Consider the following 20,535-nt stretch of genomic DNA (forward strand, 5'->3'; position numbering starts at 1 on the left):
GAGTTCCTCTGCAAGTACCTGCTTGTGCTGGAAGCTGTAAGACTGAGCTCCCGGTGGACAATTTGGAGGTTTGGAGGCCAAATTGAGGGTGTATCCTTGCCGGACTATTTGGAGAACCCACTGATCGGAGGTTATGAGAGGCCACCTTTGGTGAAAAGCTTTCAACCTCCCTCCGACTGGCAGGTCGCCCGGCACTGACACTTGGATGTCGGCTATGCTCTGCTGGAGCCAGTCAAAAGCCCGTCCCTTGCTTTTGCTGGGGAGCCGAGGGGCCTTGTTGAGTCGCACGCTGCTGACGAGAGCGAGCGCGCTGGGGCTTAGCCTGGGCCACAGGCTGTCGAGAAGGAGGATTGTACCTACGCTTGCCAGAAGAGTAGGGACCAGTCTTCCTTCCCCCGAAAAATCTTCTACCTGTGGAGGTAGATGCTGAAGGCTGCCGGCGGGAGAACTTGTCGAATGCGGTATCCCGCTGGTGGAGATGCTCTACCACCTGCTCGACCTTCTCTCCAAAAATATTGTCCGCACGGCAAGGCGAGTCCGCAATCCGCTGCTGGAGTCTATTCTCCAGGTCGGAGGCACGCAGCCATGAGAGCCTGCGCATCACCACACCTTGAGCAGCGGCCCTGGACGCAACATCAAAGGTGTCATACACCCCTCTGGCCAGGAATTTTCTGCACGCCTTCAGCTGCCTGACCACCTCCTGAAAAGGCTTGGCTTGCTCAGGGGGGAGCGCATCAACCAAGCCCGCCAACTGCCGCACATTGTTCCGCATGTGTATGCTCGTGTAGAGCTGGTAAGACTGGATTTTGGCCACGAGCATAGAAGAATGGTAGGCCTTCCTCCCAAAGGAGTCTAAGGTTCTAGAGTCTTTGCCCGGGGGCGCCGAAGCATGCTCCCTAGAACTCTTAGCCTTCTTTAGGGCCAAATCCACAACTCCAGAGTCGTGAGGCAACTGGGTGCGCATCAGCTCTGGGTCCCCATGGATCCGGTACTGGGACTCGATCTTCTTGGGAATGTGGGGATTACTTAGTGGCTTGGTCCAGTTCGCAAGCAATGTCTTTTTTAGGACATGGTGCAAGGGAACAGTGGACGCTTCCTTAGGTGGAGAAGGATAGTCCAGGAGCTCAAACATTTCAGCCCTGGGCTCGTCCTCCACAACCACCGGGAAGGGGATGGCCGTAGACATCTCCCGGACAAAGGAAGCGAAAGACAGACTCTCAGGAGGAGAAAGCTGTCTTTCAGGAGAGGGAGTGAAATCGGAAGGAAGACCCTCAGACTCCTCGTCAGAGAAATATCTGGGGTCTTCTTCCTCTTCCCACGAGGCCTCACCCTCGGTGTCAGACACAAGTTCACGGACCTGTGTCTGCAACCGTGCCCGGCTCAACTCCGTGGAGCCACGTCCACGATGGGGGCGTCGAGAGGTAGACTCCCTCGCCCGCATCGACGAAGCTCCCTCCGCCGACGTAGTCGGGGAGCCCTCCTGGGAGGTGGCCGCAGTCGGTACCGCGGACGTCGGGGACCTCACCCCGGGCGATGGGCCAGCCGGCGCCACGCTCGACGGTACCGGAGGCGCAAGCACCGCCGGTACCGGAGGGGTAGGGCGCAACAGCTCTCCCAGAATCTCTGGGAGAACGGCCCGGAGGCTCTCGTTCAGAGCGGCTGCAGAGAAAGGCATGGAGGTCGATGCAGGCGTCAACGTCAGAACCTGTTCCGGGCGTGGAGGCTGTTCCGGGCTGTCCAGAGTGGAGCGCATCGACACCTCCTGAACAGAGGGTGAGCGGTCCTCTCGGTGCCGATGCCTGCTGGGTGCCGACTCCCTCGGCGACCCAGAGCTCTCGGTGCCGACGCGGGGAGGAGACCGGTGTCGATGCTTCTTCGACTTCTTCCGAAGCATGTCACCGGAGCTCCCCAGCACCGACGAGGAGGATGTAGAATCCAGCCGTCGCTTCCTCGGGGCCGAGGCCGAAGGAGGTCGATCTCGGGGGGGCTGTACCGCAGGAGCCCTCAGGGTAGGGGGAGACCCACCCGAAGGCTCACTGCCACCAGCAGGGGAATGGACAGCCCTCACCTGCACTCCAGACGATGCACCACCGTCCGACGACATCAGCAGACGAGGTCCCGGTACCACCGACGTCGATGCAGTCGTCCGATGCCTCAGCGCCGATGCAGAGACTCGATGCCTCGATGCACCCGATACACTAGCAGCCGAGGAAGAAGGTCTGGACGCTGACGACGTCGATGCACTCGATGCCCCCGGTGCCGATGCCGACGAAGAGCCCGAGAACAAAACGTTCCACTGGGCCAATCTCGCTACCTGAGTCCGCCTTTGTAACAGGGAACACAGACTACAGTTCTGAGGACGGTGCTCGGCCCCCAGACACTGAAGACACGACGAGTGCCTATCAGTGAGCGAGATTACCCGGGCGCACTGGGTGCACTTCTTGAAGCCGCTGGAAGGCTTCGATGTCATGGGCGGAAAAATCACGCCGGCGAAATCAAAATCCGAAATGACGAAAAGTGAGCACCAAAACTTTAAGGGAGAAAATCTCGACCGAGGCCGAAAAGAGGCCTACCCCGACGACGAAAGAAAACTTACCGGGGCAAAATCTGAAAAATACGGGAAGGGGCAAACGAAACCCGAGAGGGCTTCCGGAGCACTTCCCAAACAGTTTTGAGGATTTTCCGAAGAAAAACACGTCGAAAAAAGGACGCGCGAGGTCGACTTTCCGGGGCTCGACACGGCGAAAACACAACCGAACCGAGTGCGGACGAAAGAAGACTGGCCGGCTCGAGCCGGTTTCGGGCGGGAAGACGGCCGCGCATGCGCGGTACGCGCGGGCGCGCGAGGGCTAGCAAAGGATTTTGCTAGTGAAGATTCCGATTGGAGGGGCTGCCGTGGACGTCACCCATCAGTGAGAACAAGCAGCCTGCTTGTCCTCGGAGAATGCTATTAACGCAAAATTACTTGAGCTTTACAAGAAACAGCGCCTGGTGGAATATAAGGGAACCCAGCTGATGTTTCAGGATTTCTTTGTCAAAGTTATGGAGCAGAGGAAGCTCCTGGTGCCTTATTGCTCCCAACTTTCAGTACCCGGCTAAGGTGCGGATTACCTATGACAACTGCACACTGTTTCTGACAAAAGCAGAGGAGCTAAAAGCCTTCCTGGAAAAGATTCCATCTGGCTAGGAGGAGAGTGCTATGGACGCGATGTGAAGCCCTGGCTGTGGGGGTTCCAGGGTATCCCCCATTTTGGTTTGTTTAGTTCTGCACAAGGTCAACTTTCAGCCCACAGTCGCGTTTGTGAGGGTGTGTGCTTTGGAGTAAGTGGATAAATCAGTTTTGTCAGTTTATGTGGAACTATACTTTCTGTCCTGGTTATATGCTGGACAGTTAAGGGTGTGATCCCTGCTAAGTGGAGTGCTATGACATCGTGGTTGGGAAGCATGGTCATCTCATTTGCATCGACGTAAACATCTCTGATCAATGGAGTGAGTCCCGTTTGATAACAGTGTGAGCGGATATGTAATTACACTTCTTTTGGCTGATGCAGTGGTCTGCTCATACATGACATGACATTACTTGATATTATCTAATGTTTTTACCGTTAGCTCACTTAATTGGGGTTTGCCTGTTGATTTGTTTGGTTGAAATGTTTACCTATATGGGGGAGATGGTGGGCAGGGGGTGGATGCTTTTGATCTTGGAAATATCCTAGGGGGGAGGGAGAGTACGGGTTACAATAGGTGTGGGTAGAGGAGTAGAGCAGTGGGGGAAGTATGAATGTCGGATTTTGGGTGCTGTTAAGAGGTGTGGGCTGTTTGGGGGGTATGCATGGATCGCAGGGGAAGTAGGTAGGGGGTTGGATGAGCATTGGTGTGTGGGGGTGGGGATATGTTGTTGTAGGTGAAGGAAAGGAGAGGTTTGTTTTTGTTAGGAGGGGGTGGGGGAAGAGGCTGAGAGGTCTTATGCTGGTATATGCATCTTTGTTGCTATGTGTACAACTGCAGGTTAACCATTTTTTTTTCTTGGGGCAGTTTGGCTGGGACGCCGCCCTGGAGAGCTCTCTTATCAAAATGGTTATACAATAGTTCTGCCATCGGGTGGTGGAATGGGTAGTCTATGGTTGGCCTCTCTCAATGTAGATGGCATCCATTCCCCAGTCAAACGCAAGAAAATTTTAAACTACAGTAAGCATCTGAAAGTAGATGTTCTCACGGTTCAGGAAACCCATCTTTCTCCCTCAGAATGTCTCAAGCTGAAACAGGGCTGGGTGGGGGAGCTTGCCTTTGCTTCTTATAACAACAGACAAGAGGAGTAGCTATCCTTATGCATAAATCATTAGAAAGCACTTGCCATAAGATTGTTCAAGACCCTGAGGGCAGATTTGTCATATGGGCGGGTATCTTACAAGGTTTGAGGGTAGCTTTGTGTTCTATATATGCTCCGAATGTCTATTCTCAGAAATTCTTTTCCCTGCTGTTGACTACTTTAATGCCATTACAGGAATATTAATTGGTTGTGGGAGGGGATTTCAATATCACGGTAGACCCACTAGTTGACTGTAATCCATCAAAAGCAAGGCCTAAGGAGATGGAAGACAAAGGGATAGGGCTTCTTCAGAAAGAATTGGGTTTGGTGGATGTTTGGCGGATGTTTCACCCGGATAACAGGGAGTATACTTTTTATTCCCATGTCCATAAATTTCAGGCCAGATTAGATTATATACTGGTGTCTTCATCTCTCTTTTCTGTAACTTGTTCTGCAGAGATTGAGGCGGGGGTAGTCTTGGATCGCGGTATGGTGCGAGTAGATTTGAGCCTCTCGAAGAGGAAGAACAAAGCGGGCTGGCGTATGAACCCTACATTTACCTAGAGCCTGAATTTAGGGAATTCCTACAGGGGGAGTGGGGGCGTTATCTTAATGAAAACGATCCTAACGATACCGACCTGGTTACCTTCTGGGAAGCAGGGAAGGCAGTGATGAGAGGGAAAATTATAGAGTACAGAGCCAGAACACATAAGCAGCGTGATGGGGAACTTCTTGTTCAGCTTCAGCGACTCCAGAAAGCTCGGGCGTTGCTTACTTGTGGAGATGAAGCGGCTAGGAACACTTTTAAAGAATTGAAAAACAAGATCAATGGTAGTTTGACTAGACGGGCGTTGAGGGATATTCAGCTACACAAATACCAACTCCATAGATGGGGGAATAAGATGGGTAGGTTGTTAGCCACTTTAGTTCAAAATAGGCCTGCAAAACAAGTGATAACTCGTCTTAAGTCCTTTCGGGGCAGTTGTTAAGTTGGGATGAGGAGTTCCAAGAGGTGTTCGTGGATTTCTACAAATCTTTATATGATTCGGGACATTGTGACCAGAAGCAGTGTGAGGCATTTTTTCAGGGGCTCCGGTTTCCTTCTCTGTCCCAGGAGCAATTAGACACCTTAAATGCACCCATCCAGGGAATTGAAATCCAAGCTGCTAGTACCTGCTTGTGCTGGGAGCTGAAGGACTGAGCTCCCGGTGGGCAATTTGGAGGCTTGGAGACCAGATTGAGAATGTATCCTAACTGGACTATTTGAAGAACCCACCGGTCGGAGGTTATAAGAGGCCACCTTTGGTGAAAAATATCAACCTCCCCCCGACAGGCAAGTCGTCTGGTACGGACACGTTTTCCGAGGCTATGCTGCACTGGAGCCAGTCAAAAGCCCGTCCCTTGCTTCTGCTGGGGAGCCCTAGGGGCCTTAGGTGCACGGCGTTGAAGGGAACGCACATGCTGGGGCTGAGCCTGAACCGGCAGCCGAGAGGGAGTGTACCTATGCCTGTTATAGGAATAGGGGGCACTCCTCTTCCCTCCAAAAAACCTCCTAGAAGAGGAGGCAGTAGCAGAAGACGTCCGGCGGGAGAGAGAATCCATGGCGTCATGATGCTTTTTTATCTGATCGACCATGTCCTCTACTTTTTCACCAAAAAGATTATCCCCCCGGCAAGGAACATCCACCATTCGCTGCTGGGTCTTCTGATCCAGGTCAGATACACGCAGCCATGAGAGTCTGCACATTATACCTTGAGCAGCTACTCGGGATGCCACATCAAAAGTGTTGTAAGACCCCCTGGTCAGGAATTTGCAACACGCCTTCTGCTGCCTGACCACCTGGTGAAAAGGTTCAGCATGCTCCGGAGAAAGTGCTTCAACTAAACTGGACAGTTGCCTCTCCGAGTTCCACAAGTGGATGCTTGTGTAGAGCTGGTACGTCTGGTTCTTGGCGGCGAGCATAGAGGCCTGATATGTTCGTCTCCCAAAAGAATCCAAGGTCCTGGACTCTCTGCCTGGGGGTGCTGAGGCATAGTCTCTAGTACTCTTGGCTCTACTGAAAGCAAAGTCCGAAACCATGGAATCGTGAGGAAGTTGGGCCTTCACCATTACAGGCTCTCCATGGACTCTGTACTGGGACTTGGATTTTTTTGGCACAACTGTATTAGATAGAGGGCACGACCAATTTCACATAAGCACTTCCCTCAGTGTATTATGCAAGGGGGCCATAGCAACCTCAGCAGGCGGAGAAGGATAGTCCAAGACCTCAAGCATCTCGGCCCTGGGCTCATCCACAACCTCCATAGGGAATGGAATGTCCTTAGACATTTCCCTAACAAAAGATGAAAAGGAGAGACTCTCAGGTGGAGACATTCTACTCTCAATTGGCGGAATAGGATCAGAGGGAACCCCACATGACTCTTCCTCCGAAAAGTATCTGGGGTCTTCCTCCTCTTCCCACGAGCGCTCCTCATCGGTGTCAGATAAAAGCTACTACTACTACTATTAAACATTTCTATAGCGCTACTAGACAGCTTACAATCTAAATTGGACAGACGAACAGACAGCTAGGGGTGGGGAAATTGCAGTGGTAGGGGTGATAAGTGAGGGTGTTGAGTAAGAGAGTCATGGTTAGGAGTTGAAAGCAGTAGCAAAGAGGTGGGCTTTAAGCCTAGACTTGAAGACAGCCAGAGATTGAGCCTGACGTACTGGCTCAGGGAGTCTATTCCAGGCATAGGGAGCAGCGAGATAGAAGGAACGGAGCTGGGAGTTAGCAGTGGGGGAGAAGGGGGACGAGAGCTTCCCGAACCCGAGCCTGTCTTGATGTCGAGGATCGACGACCTCGCGGGGGGTGTCGAGAAGTCAACCCCTGCCTAGACTCCGGCAAAGCTTCCTCCACTGACGTTGGGGAATCGACCCAGGTGGCAGCCAACGCCGGTACCGCAAGCGGCACTGAGGACGGGGACCTCCTCACAGGCAATGGCCCAGATGGTGCTTCTGCAGTGGGTACAGAAGGCGCAAGCACCCCCGATACAGAGGCAGATTGGCGCAGCAAACCTTCCAGGAGCTCTGGAAGAAGGGCCCGGATGCGCTCGTCGAGAGCTTCCATCAGAAAAGGCTGGGGGGCTGGTGGAGGAGTTGGTTGCAGAATCTGAGGGGGCTTGAGAGCCGGTACCAGGCTGCCAGATGACCGACGCATCGACACCTCCCGAATGGAGGGTGAGCGGTCTTCCCGGCGCCAACGCTTCTCGGGTGCCAACTCCTTCAGCTCTTCGGAGCTCTCAGTACCGTGCATGGAAGGAGATCGATGAGGGTGCTTCTTTGCCTTCGCTCGACGCCCATCATCGAGACTCCTCGGTACCGAAGAGGAGGATGTGGAATCCTCACGCCTCCTCGGGGCCGGGTCTGACGATGGTCGGTCCCGGGGGGCCTGCATAGCAGTAGGCCTTGAGACAGGTGGAGACCCGCTCGATGCCTCGCTGCTCCCAGCATGTTGTGGTCTTTCGGCAGCCATTACCTGAACTCCCGAAATCGATGCTTCCCTCAACGCCGACGCTGCCAACCTCAGTACCGATGTTGATGCCAACGTCGAAGGACCGGACCAATCTGGAAAAAGTTTTTCACGCTGAGCCTCTCGAGCCAACTGGGTCCGCTTTTTTATCAACTTACACAACTTAGAAGAAGCTGGCAGATGGTCGGGCCCAAGACACTGGAGACACCAGGCTTGGGGGTTGGTACTTGAAATTGTCCGGTTGCACCGAGTACAACGCTTGAAGCCGCTGGGTGTTCTCGATGACATGGAGGGAAAAACAGCAGTCGCGAAATCAAAAGGCTCGATGGTGCCAAGAAAAAAGGGCACAAAAAGGGGAAAACAGCCCGACCGAGCAGCCTAAATAAACGGCCGCGTCAAAAAAAATAAGGAAACTTGAAAGCGGAAGAAAACCTAAGAAATAAAGGAAAAAATGAATTTTTTTAAAAAATATTTGACAACTGGGACAAAGAATAAAAAGAAGCAGAAGAAAAATAAAGAGATAAACGCCAAAACCACGGTTCTCCTGAGCCGAGAAGGAACAAGGCGAAAAACAACTTTCCTCAAACGCGGATAAAGAAGAACTAATTGAGCCACGCTCGCGTCGTGGGTGGGAAGCCGTTCGCACATGCACAGTGCATTCGGTCCGCGTGATGGTGCGTTTTTTATTTTTAAGTTCCGGACTCCTGGGCCGTCGCGGACGACAACCCATACATAAGAATATTGAGCCTGCTTGTCCTCGGAGAACAGCATTATTCACATTCCTCTTGAGTTCCTGTGGAATTTTTTATCCCCCCCAGCCCCCCCCACCCCAGATTCAAGCATTCACTACAACATATTGGTCCAGTGTGAAACACTATATATATTATTTCAGTGCGATAAATACCTCAGTATAGGATGCCCAGTGGCACTTTGCTGTTTGCTTCAAGACTTTTAGCTGGTGATCAATTTAATAAGGGTCATTGGACATCCCTGTCTTGTGATGCTTCCCAATGAGAAAAACTCAGATAACTGACCATTAACCTAAACTGCTTAGAAGGGATTGGTGTACAGGAGTTTTATCATATCTAAAAATAACCTCCCAAACCATAGCATTCCAGTAGTTTAAATAAAAAATCCCAGTTTACACAATCAAATGCTTTTTGAGCATCTAGGCTCACCAGAAGACCAGGTATGTTATGTTGCACTTTGTCCCATTGAGCCAGAATTCGGCAGACATTCCATACCGCCTGCCTCCCTGGTACAAAACCCACTTGATCAGTGTGGATAGTATTGGGTAAGAAATTAGCCAATATTTTAGTAATCCATTTTAATTCAAAATTTATAGAGAAATAGGTCTATAAGAGTCAAACAGAGATGGATTCCTACCAGGCTTTGGCAATACCACAATTAAGGAGCGATTAGCATGAGATGGGAGAGCACCAGTCATAAAGACTGCTCTATAGATTCAGCCAGTGGCAGAGAAACATGGTCTTGTAAAATTTTTTAAAATTCTGCCAGCAGACCATCCAGGCCAGGCGCCTTAGAAAGCATAGCTTGCTTAATAGCATCTCTAATTTCCTCTGCCACTATGGGAGTATACAAAGCCTGCCTACGAGCCTCTGGTATCTCTGGTAACCAAAGTTGTGATATGTGGAGGGGCATTTTCGATATGACGTCTAAATCCGACTTTGGACATTTTGCAAAAAAAGTCCAAAATCTAAATAGGAAAGAAGGTCATTTTCAAAAATACTGTTTTGTGATTTGGACGTGTTTTTTTTTGGTCCATTTTTGAAAAAAAAAAAAAAAAAAAGTCCAAGTGCAGAACGAACAAAATCAAGTCATTGGAATGTAGGAGGAGCCAACATTTTTAGTACACTGGTCCCCCTGACATCCCAAGACAGCAATAGGGCACCCTAGGGGGTACTGCAGTGGACTTCATAAAAAGCTCCCAGGTACACATCTCACCATTGCTCGTTTACCTTGTCTGCTGAGCCCCCCAATACCCACCTAAAACCCTCTACTCCCAACTGTACACCACCACCATAGCCCTTATGGGTGAAGGGGGCACCTATATGTGGGTACAGTGGGTTTCTGGTGAGTTTTGGAGAGCTCACAGTTTCCTCCACAAGTGTAACAGGTAGGGGGAGGTAGGAGCCTGGGTTCACCTGTCTGCAGTGCACTGCACCACTTACTAGACTACTCCAGGGACCTGCATGCTATTCTAATGGACCTGACTATAACATCTGAGATTGGCATAGAGGTTGGCAAGTATTGTTTTTCATCACATTTTTGGGGGTGGGAGGGGATTAGCGACCACTGGGGGAATAAGGGGAGGTCACCCCTGATTCCCTCCAGCGGTCATCTGGTTATTTAGGGCACCTTTTTGTGCCTTATTTATTATAAAAATAGGTCTAGCTCAAAACATCTTAGTTTTAGGCCTGGACATTTTTGTTTTGTTCCATTATGGCTGAAAAACGTCTAAGTCTTAGGAACGCCCAAGTCCCACCCTGAATACGCCCCTGACATGCCCTCTTGAGATTTGGACGTACATCTGATGGACTTCATAGAAAAACATCTAAAAATAGGTTTCGAAAATACTAATTTGGACGTTTCTGTGAGAAAAACGTCCAACTGCTGCTTTATGCCACTTTTTAGACGTTTTTCTGTTTTGAAAATGAGCCCAATAGTTATCAATATCAGCTATAGAGATAGCCTGTTTATGATAAAAGGACTCAAAATATTGAGAAAAAAAGGGTTGTTATTCTCCCCCTATTAGTAATCAGCTTTCACTGGTGGAGGATACCCTTACAGAAAAGGGGGGCCAGTCCATGGATGAACCAATTGAGTAAGCAATTTTCCTGTATGACTACCATATTTATAAAATGTGTAGGACCGCATCGTTTTCTCATGAATTTTCATATTCAGGGCCACTCTAGCTGCTAAAAGTGCCTCCCTATCACATTTGGGGTCAGGCCCGCCCAGCAGCAGTGTTCCTGCACAGCGATTCTGGTCGCAAGCTCGGCTCGCAGCGATTCCCACACACTGCCTGCCGCTCAACAATCTCCTTGCAGTTACTAAGCGCTAACCTGGAAGCCTCTCCTCTGCCACATCTTGACTGGGCAGAAACCGGAAGTTGTGGCAGAGGAGAGGCTTTCGGGTTAGTGTTTAGTAGCTGCAAGGAGATTGTTGAGCGGCAGCCGGCAGGCAGCATGTGGGAATCGCTGCGAGCCGAGCCTGCGACCGGAATTGCTGTGCAGGAACACTGCTGCTGGACGGGCCTGCAAGGAAGGTGAGGGGAAGATGAGGTGAAAATTGCTGCACGGGGGAAGGGATGATGGGGAAAAGATGTTGCACGGGGGAGGGAAGATGGAAAGATGAGGCATGGTGGATGGGGGAGATGCTGCACGGGGAGATGTTGCACAGGGGGGAGGGAAGGTGGAAGGAAAGATGCTGCACAGGGGGGAAGGAAGATGGAAAGATGAGGCATGGTGGATGGGGGAGATGCTGCACGGGGAAGAAGGGAGAGATGCAGCAAAGGGATGGAGGAGTGAGGAAGGGAGATGTCTTGGCTGCATATGAGGTGGAGGGGAGGGAGACATACTGCATAGAGAGGGGATAGGTGGTGAGAGAGGGAGAAATGTTGAACATAGGGGTGGAGAGGAGGGAGAAATGGTGGGCATAGGAGTGGAGGGAAGGGAGAAATGTTAGACATGATGGTAGAGGGGAGGAAGGGAGAGATGCTGCATGGGAAGGGGAGAAAGAGATGTTGGACCAGAACACAAGGGAGAGGGAGAGAGAGATGGTGGACAGTGGGAATGAGAGGGGGAGATAGACATGGGGGTGGATGAGAGGGAGGGAGAGGTACACAGTAGGTGGTGAGGGGAGAAAATGCTGGGCCATGGGGGAGAGGACAGGAATGAAGAGAGAAGGGCAGGAAAATATAAGGCTACCAGGGTGGGGTGGGGAGGGGATAAGATGCTGGCTAGAATGCTGGAGGGAGGAAGATGATGGGAATGGTGGAACCTTGTGGGAGAGGCCAAGAGGGAGAGGAGGGGGTGGCAAGGAAATGAATGAGAGATAGTGATTACAGAGGGTAGAAATATGGTAATGGCGAGTAGATTAAAGATAAAAGAGAAAGTAGGGATGGGGAATGAGAGAGCTAGTGGGTGAAAGAAGATGGAAATTTGATAGGTAGTTGAAAAGTAAAAAGGAGACTAAGAAGGGTGAGAGAGAGGCAGAAAAGAGCTAAAAAGGAATGATCAATATGTCAGAGGCAGGAATAGTGAGGGAACAGACAGGAGAGAGGAAAAAAAGACAAATGGACTGCAGCCGCTTGAAGAAGAATTAGCAGACGACAGAGAGAAAAGCAGAAAAGAGAAATTGGAACCAGCAAGATGGCAAAATAAATTGTCCAGACACCAAAGGTAGAAACAAAGCATTTTATTTTGAATGTTTTAAATGGAATATGTTAGCTTTTGGAAATGTGCATAGCAAATGTCTTTGTATTGTGTTCTGTAGAAAAGGAAATACATCTCTGTCTTATTTCTCCAGTGTTGTAGTAATGCTGTTTAACCTCTTGGGGTTCCCTTTCAATTTTTGTCTAAATATTTTTATTTCTAATTTGTGATCCCTTGTTCTGTATTTGGTGATGGTCTGTTGGTGTGATAGTAATGGCAGGTGGGAAATTGGAGGGGAGGCAAAGAGGAGAGGGAATCAGGGAGGGAAGCCCTCCTTTATTTTCTGACCTGGGCCCAAGCAGGTCTAACACCAGTCCTAACCCTTGCTGTATAGCTGGTGAGGATTCCCAGACATCCCCAGCTAAGGACCTCCTCCAAAGGCGGCCAGAACTCCCTTCTACCAAGCTCTGGCAACAGCATCCTTGAGCCATCAACAGCTAAGCATGTGTGGGGTGCTGGCATCAGTGGCATAGGGTCATTGCTGCTGCCTGCCAAGCTTGGTAAAAGAGAGTTCTGGCCACCTTCAGAGAAAGTCTTCAGCTGACTGACATAGGCAGTCGGTGGCCCAACTGTTTGGGGAGGCTAAAGGGGGCGGGGTCAGGGGCGGGGCTTACAGCCATAATTATCTGACAACACACAGAAAAAAAATAAGTAAAAATAAAATAATCACAATACCTTTTATTAAATTTAGATATTAAATATGTATCATATGTCAAAGAATAAAGTGGTTGCTCAAAGCATATACTAACCACAATCGCCCAACTGCAAAACACTACGCACAACTTTGTGCAAAAACACACTCATAACCTCACGAAACCATAAGAGCAGTAATTCCAAGGACAGGACGAGCTACAACCTTATGCGTGGAAAGGCAGCACTATAATTACACCTGGCTCTAAAACACCAGTACACAACCTGACAAAACAAAAAGGGCTGCAAATACTACACGCTAGCAGAATACTGCATCTTGATCACACATGAAAAACACATGACACAACACATATGAAGGCAAAATATTGAACTGGAAAGTTACCTCAAGAAGTCAGACTCAGCATGCAGCAATACTAGAAAAATTGAAACTTCATGCAAAATATCACAGATGCACATTTCCAAAAGCTGACATATTCCAATTAATAAATTCTGAATTAAAAAAATGTTTTCTACCTTTGCTATCTGAGCATTTAGTTTTTCTATTAGCATTGGTCCCAGTGTCTTCTGTTTTATGCAGTGTCTTCTTTCCATTTGATATTTTTTCTCTCACCATGTCCACCATTCTTCTGTCCCCTTATGCGTCCTGTCTACCATCTGTAGCCCTGTCCCTTTCCTTTTTCCAGTTTCAACATCTGCCCTCAAAGTGTTCCAATCCAGCCCTTAAATTCAGCAATTTCTCCTCCATCCACATCCAGCATTTCTTCTCACTCCACTCCCCTCCATCCATATGCCCATATCCAGCATTTCTCCTCACTCCACTCCCCTCCATCCATATGCATGTACTTCCTCTGTTTTCCCTCCCCTCCATCCATGTCCAGCATTTCTCCTCTCTCCCTTCCACTCCATCCGTGTGCATCTTTCCTTTCTTTCCTTCCCTCCATCCTTGTCCAACATTTCTCCTTCCTTCCCTGCCCTACATTCCATCCATGTCCAACCACTCTCCATTCTCCCCTGCCCTCTCCTCCATCCATCCATATCCAGCAAATTTCCTCTCTCCCCTGCCCCCATTCATCCATCCATGTCCAGCAATTCTCCTCTCCTCTGCCCTCCCCTCCATCCATCCATGTCCAGCAACTCTCCATTCTCCCCTGCCCTCTCCTCCATCCATCTCCATAAATTCTCCTCTCTCCCCTGCCCTCCCCTCCATCCACCCATGGCCAGCAATTCTCCCTTGTTTCTCCCCCCATTGCAGTATCTATCCCTCTCCCTCCTGAACGCAGTGTCTATCCCTCTCCCTCGTCCCCCCCCCCCCCCGAATGCAGCATTTATCCCTCTTGCTCCCTCCCTGCAGTCCCTCTAATTTAATTGCCGCTACTGACAGGCTTTCTCTCATCCCCCCACCCCCCCGATGCAGTGTCTATCCCTCTCACTCCCTCCCTGTGGTCAGTCCTTCTAATTTGATTTAGATCACCCATCGCTGCCGGTAGCGGCACGGGTACGCCAACATCGTACAGTCTACAGCTTGCTTCGGGCTTCGGCCTGACGCTGATGGCATGATGTGCCCCGCCTCCTCTGACCAGCCTTCCTGCTTCCGCGAGGGCTGGACGCATCATAAGGAGGGCTGGTCAGAGGAGGTGGGGCACGTCATGCAGTCAGCGTCAGGCCGAAGCCCTGAAGCAAGCTGTAGACTGTATGATGTTGGCATACCCGTGCCGCTACCGGCAGCGATGGGCGATCTAAATCAAATTAGAGGGACCGACCACAGGGAGGGAGGGAGAGGGATAGACGCTGCATCAGGGGATGGAGGGATGAGAGAGAGAGAGACGCTTGGGGCTGGGGAGGCTTAGCCTCCCCAAGCCTCTTATACCGGGTGCCTATGCTGACTGAGTTTAAGGATCCTCATTACTACTACTACTACTACTATTTAACATTTCTAAAGCGCTACTAGGGTTTCGCAGCGCTGTACAAGTTAACATAGAAGGACAGTCCCTGCTCAAAAAGCTTACAATCTAATGGACAAATGTACAGTCAGTCAAGTAGGGGCAGTCAAATTGGGGCAGTCTAGATTTCCTGAAAGGTATAAAGGTTAGGTGCCAAAGACAACATTGAAGATGTGGGCTTTGAGCAAGGATTTGAAGATGGGTAGGGAGGGGGCTAGGCGTAGGGGCTCAGGAAGTTGATTCCACGCATAGGGTGAGGCGAGGCAGAATGGGCGGAGCCTGGAGTTGGCGGTGGTGGAGAAGGGTACTGAGAGGAGGGATTTGTCCTGTGAGCGGAGGTTTCGGGCGGGAACGTAGGGGGAGATGAGGGTGGAGAGGTAATGAGGGGCTGCAGACTGAGTGCATTTGTAGGTGAGAAGGAGAAGCTTGAACTGTATGCGGTATCTGATCGGAAGCCAGTGAGTTTGAGGGTCCTCATTAGCTAAAGTATTTATATTTTGAGGTGAAGGTAGGGCGGAGCAGAGAAAATTTTGTGCCCACCCACTTTGGGCTCAGGTCCACCCAAAACTGGCTGTCTGGCTACGCCACTGCCCTATCAAAAGAAACATGAGTGAGCAACCATTGTGTCTTGCATTTTTCAATTTGGGATTGGAGATACAACTCCCTAGCTGCCGCTTTCCTCTTGCTAGCAACATATGCTATTGTTTCCCCCCATAATACTGCTTTTGCCATTTCCCAGAGAAGAACAGGGTCAGTTACATGAGCCACGTGGAGGGGCATTTTCGAAAGGGACGTCCAAGTTGCAAATTGGATGTCCTTGCAAAACTGCGAAATCCAGGGGCGGCGAAACTCGTATTTTTGAAACAAGATGGACGTCCATCTTTCATTTCAAAAATACCATCAGGGACGTCCAAATCTGACTTTTGGCAATTTTCAAAACCAAAGATGTCCATGTCAAAAACATCCTAATGCAAGCCATTTGGGCATCGGAGGAGCCAGCATTTGTAGTGCACTGGTCCCCCTGACATGCCAGGACACCAACCTGGCACCCTAGGGGGCACTGCAGTGGACTTCATAAATTGCTCCCAGGTACATAGCTCCCTTACCTTGTGTGCTGAGCCCCCCAAAATCCACTACCCACAACTGTATACCACTACCACAGCCCTTACGGGAGAAGGGGGGTACCTACAGTGGTGGAAATAAGTATTTGATCCCTTGCTGATTTTGTAAGTTTGCCCACTGACAAAGACATGAGCAGCCCATAATTGAAGGGTAGGTTATTGGTAACAGTGAGAGATAGCACATCACAAATTAAATCCGGAAAATCACATTGTGGAAAGTATATGAATTTATTTGCATTCTGCAGAGGGAAATAAGTATTTGATCCCCCACCAACCAGTAAGAGATCTGGCCCCTACAGACCAGGTAGATGCTCCAAATCAACTCGTTACCTGCATGACAGACAGCTGTCGGCAATGGTCACCTGTATGAAAGACACCTGTCCACAGACTCAGTGAATCAGTCAGACTCTAACCTCTACAAAATGGCCAAGAGCAAGGAGCTGTCTAAGGATGTCAGGGACAAGATCATACACCTGCACAAGGCTGGAATGGGCTACAAAACCATCAGTAAGACGCTGGGCGAGAAGGAGACAACTGTTGGTGCCATAGTAAGAAAATGGAAGAAGTACAAAATGACTGTCAATCGACAAAGATCTGGGGCTCCATGCAAAATCTCACCTCGTGGGGTATCCTTGATCATGAGGAAGGTTAGAAATCAGCCTACAACTACAAGGGGGGAACTTGTCAATGATCTCAAGGCAGCTGGGACCACTGTCACCACGAAAACCATTGGTAACACATTACGACATAACGGATTGCAATCCTGCAGTGCCCGCAAGGTCCCCCTGCTCCGGAAGGCACATGTGACGGCCCGTCTGAAGTTTGCCAGTGAACACCTGGATGATGCCGAGAGTGATTGGGAGAAGGAGCTGTGGTCAGATGAGACAAAAATTGAGCTCTTTGGCATGAACTCAACTCGCCGTGTTTGGAGGAAGAGAAATGCTGCCTATGACCCAAAGAACACCGTCCCCACTGTCAAGCATGGAGGTGGAAATGTTATGTTTTGGGGGTGTTTCTCTGCTAAGGGCACAGGACTACTTCACCGCATCAATGGGAGAATGGATGGGGCCATGTACCGTACAATTCTGAGTGACAACCTCCTTCCCTCCGCCAGGGCCTTAAAAATGGGTCGTGGCTGGGTCTTCCAGCACGACAATGACCCAAAACATACAGCCAAGACAACAAAGGAGTGGCTCAGGAAGAAGCACATTAGGGTCATGGAGTGGCCTAGCCAGTCACCAGACCTTAATCCCATTGAAAACTTATGGAGGGAGCTGAAGCTGCGAGTTGCCAAGCGACAGCCCAGAACTCTTAATGATTTAGAGATGATCTGCAAAGAGGAGTGGACCAAAATTCCTCCTGACATGTGTGCAAACCTCATCATCAACTACAGAAGACGTCTGACCGCTGTGCTTGCCAACAAGGGTTTTGCCACCAAGTATTAGGTCTTGTTTGCCAGAGGGATTAAATACTTATTTCCCTCTGCAGAATGCAAATAAATTCATATACTTTCCACAATGTGATTTTCCGGATTTAATTTGTGATGTGCTATCTCTCACTGTTACCAATAACCTACCCTTCAATTATGGGCTGCTCATGTCTTTGTCAGTGGGCAAACTTACAAAATCAGCAAGGGATCAAATACTTATTTCCACCACTGTAGATGTGGGTAAAGTGGGTTTGTGGTGGGTTTTGGAGGGCTCGCTGTTTCCTCCACAAATGTAACATGTTGGGGGGGTATGGGCCTGGGTCCACCTGTCTGAAGTGCACTGCAGTACCCATTAAAACTGCTCCCGGGACCAGCATGCACTGTCATGGACCTGAGTATGACATCTAAGGCTGGCACGACATATTTTTAAAGATGTTTTTTGAGGGTGGGAGGGGGTTAGTGACCACTGGGGGAGTAACAGGAGGTCATCCCCAATTTTCTCCGGTGGTCATCTGGTCATTTTGGGCACCTTTTTGTGCCTTAGTCGTAATAAAAACACCTCTGGGTGAAAACGTCCAAGTGTTCGTCACGGACATCCTTGCTTTTTTCGATTCTGGGTCAAGGACGTCCAAGTGTTAAGCATGCCAAGTCCCGCCTTTGCTACGCCTCCGACATGCCCCCTTGAACTTTGGCCGTCCTTGCGACGGAGTGCAGTTGGAGACGTCCTAAATCGGGTTTCGATTATACTGATTTGGACGTCCCTGGAAGAAGGACCTCCATCTTCTGATTTATGTCGAAAGATGGACGTCTTTCTCTTTCGAAAATGAGCCCAATATTGTATTGCTTTAAGGTTATTGCATATGTTGCATTGCCAGCACCTTTGAATGTTACCATTGTCGGAATTGTATATCTGGATTTGTCATCAATAAAAATATCGAACTATGAGAGTCAAGATGGCGATTGAAGCAGTCAGGCGTGTCTGAGCTCCTGATTATTCGGAATTTTGCTTGATGCGGGTTACCCTGTGCTTGTCATGGGGAAAAGGAAGGGAAAAACTAGGGGTATTCCCTCCTCTACCCTGGTGGTAACCTTACCCCGAAGCAAGCAACTTTGGAGCGATTCGGTGTTCAACTACTGGAAGAGCCTGCAGTCACTACAGTCAGATCCACAGTATCTTCGCAGGATCGCAACATAGAGAGAGTGTCACCTAGTCCTCCCCCGAGCACAGCTCCTCCTAGACCTGGAAGCAGTTCAGTGCCAGCTGAGACACGGGGGAGCGAGATGCCTGATATGAGGTTGTCTCCCCGATTGTGAGAGGAGGGCCTTTGCTGCTTCTTCTCCACTTGTGGTAACATCTGAGAGGGGACAGGTTGACCTAGTTAGCCTGTCCCCGAATCAGGGGGCTGGCTTTCATTGCATCTAGAGAATTAAAGAAAACTGCTGGCATCCTTGCGGGATGCCAATCAAGGTTTGAATTCTTCCCTCCCACAAATTACTAACTTCGTTAGGGGTGAAGTTTCTGACTTGAAACAAACTTATCGGACTCTATCTCAGGATTTAGATCATCAGCCTGCTAGAATTGGTCCGTTTGATGTTGAAGTAAAATAATTGCAGATCTTTGCATCAGTGACTTCCAGGGAGAGAGATAATCTGGCTGAGAAGCTAGAATATCTGGATAATCACAGTGGGAGAAATAATCTGAGACTCTTAAATTTTCCTAAATCTCAACTAATTCCTACATTAGATATGCTTAAGAAATATTTTTGGGAGATATTGGGAGTTCTAGCTGAGGGTTTTCCACCTATAGCTAGAGCCCAATATCTATGTGGGACTTCAAGGAGCTCCTCTGTAAATCCTCGACCTGAGTTAAATCTCACTGAATTCTTGGAAAGCTTTTGGAGGTTATAACTGGAACCAGATAGAAATAATACATTTCGGCTTTATTTTCGATATATGAATGCAACACTTCTGGGGGGGGGGGGGGGGGGGGGCTAAAGTTCAAATTTTTCCTGATTTAGCTAGAGACACGCAGAAAAGGAGATGAGAGTTCTTGGCTTTAAGGCCTAGAGTTCTCTCTAGGAGTTTCTTTTGTTTTACAATTTTCCTGTAGATGTTTGGTGTTTCTAAATGCAATTATGTTTTCTTTGACCCTAAAATGCTGCTGGAATTTATTTCTGTTACGGAAGATGAAAGAAACATTTCTTTGAATGAACCCACTTATTAGTTATACGCTGTTTAGACTGGCTGCGTCTGTTTGATTCTTCTCTGCTTCATAATTGATTTTTAGTACATATATAAGTACATAAGTAATGCCATACTGGGAAAAGACCAAGGGTCCATCGAGCCCAGCATCCTGTCCACGACAGCGGCCAATCCAGGCCAAGGGCACCTGGCAAGCTTCCCAAACGTACAAACATTCTATACATGTTATTCCTGGAATTTTGGATTTTTCCAAGTCCGTTTAGTAGCGGTTTATGGACTTGTCCTTTAGGAATCCGTCCAACCCCTTTTTAAACTCTGCTAAGCTAACCGCCTTCACCACTTTCTCCAGCAACGAATTCCAGAGTTTAATTATACGTTGGGTGAAGAAAAATTTTCTCCGATTTGTTTTAAATTTACTACACTGTAGTTTCATCGCATGCCCCCTAGTCCTAGTATTTTTGGAAAGCGTGAACAGACGCTTCACATCCACCTGTTCCACTCCACTCATTATTTTATATACCTCTATCATGTCTCCCCTCAGCCGTCTCTTCTCCAAGCTGTATAGCCCTAGCCTCCTTAGTCTTTCTTCATAGGGAAGTCGTCCCATCCCCGCTATCATTTTAGTCGCCCTTCGCTGCACCTTTTCCTGTTCTACTATATCTTTCTTGAGATGCGGCGACCAGAATTGAACACAATACTCAAGGTGCGGTCGCACCATGGAGCGATACAACGGCATTATAACATCCTCACACCTGTTTTCCATACCTTTCCTAATAATACCCAACATTCTATTCGCTTTCTTAGCCGCAGCAGCACACTGAGCAGAAGGTTTCAGTGTGTTATCGACGACGACACCCAGATCCCTTTCTTGGTCCGTAACTCCTAACGTGGAACCTTGCATGACGTAGCTATAAT

General features: G+C 49.2%; 1 protein-coding gene across 2 annotated transcripts in view; it reads right to left on the reverse strand.

Annotated features, from left to right (window-relative positions):
• Positions 1 to 20,535, reverse strand: part of ROPN1L (rhophilin associated tail protein 1 like) — a 177,221-nt gene that overhangs the window by 14,223 nt on the left and 142,463 nt on the right. The gene's annotated exons all lie outside the window — the stretch shown is intronic.

Source organism: Microcaecilia unicolor, chromosome 1 (genome assembly GCF_901765095.1).
Source record: "Microcaecilia unicolor chromosome 1, aMicUni1.1, whole genome shotgun sequence".
Taxonomy (NCBI): domain Eukaryota; kingdom Metazoa; phylum Chordata; class Amphibia; order Gymnophiona; family Siphonopidae; genus Microcaecilia; species Microcaecilia unicolor.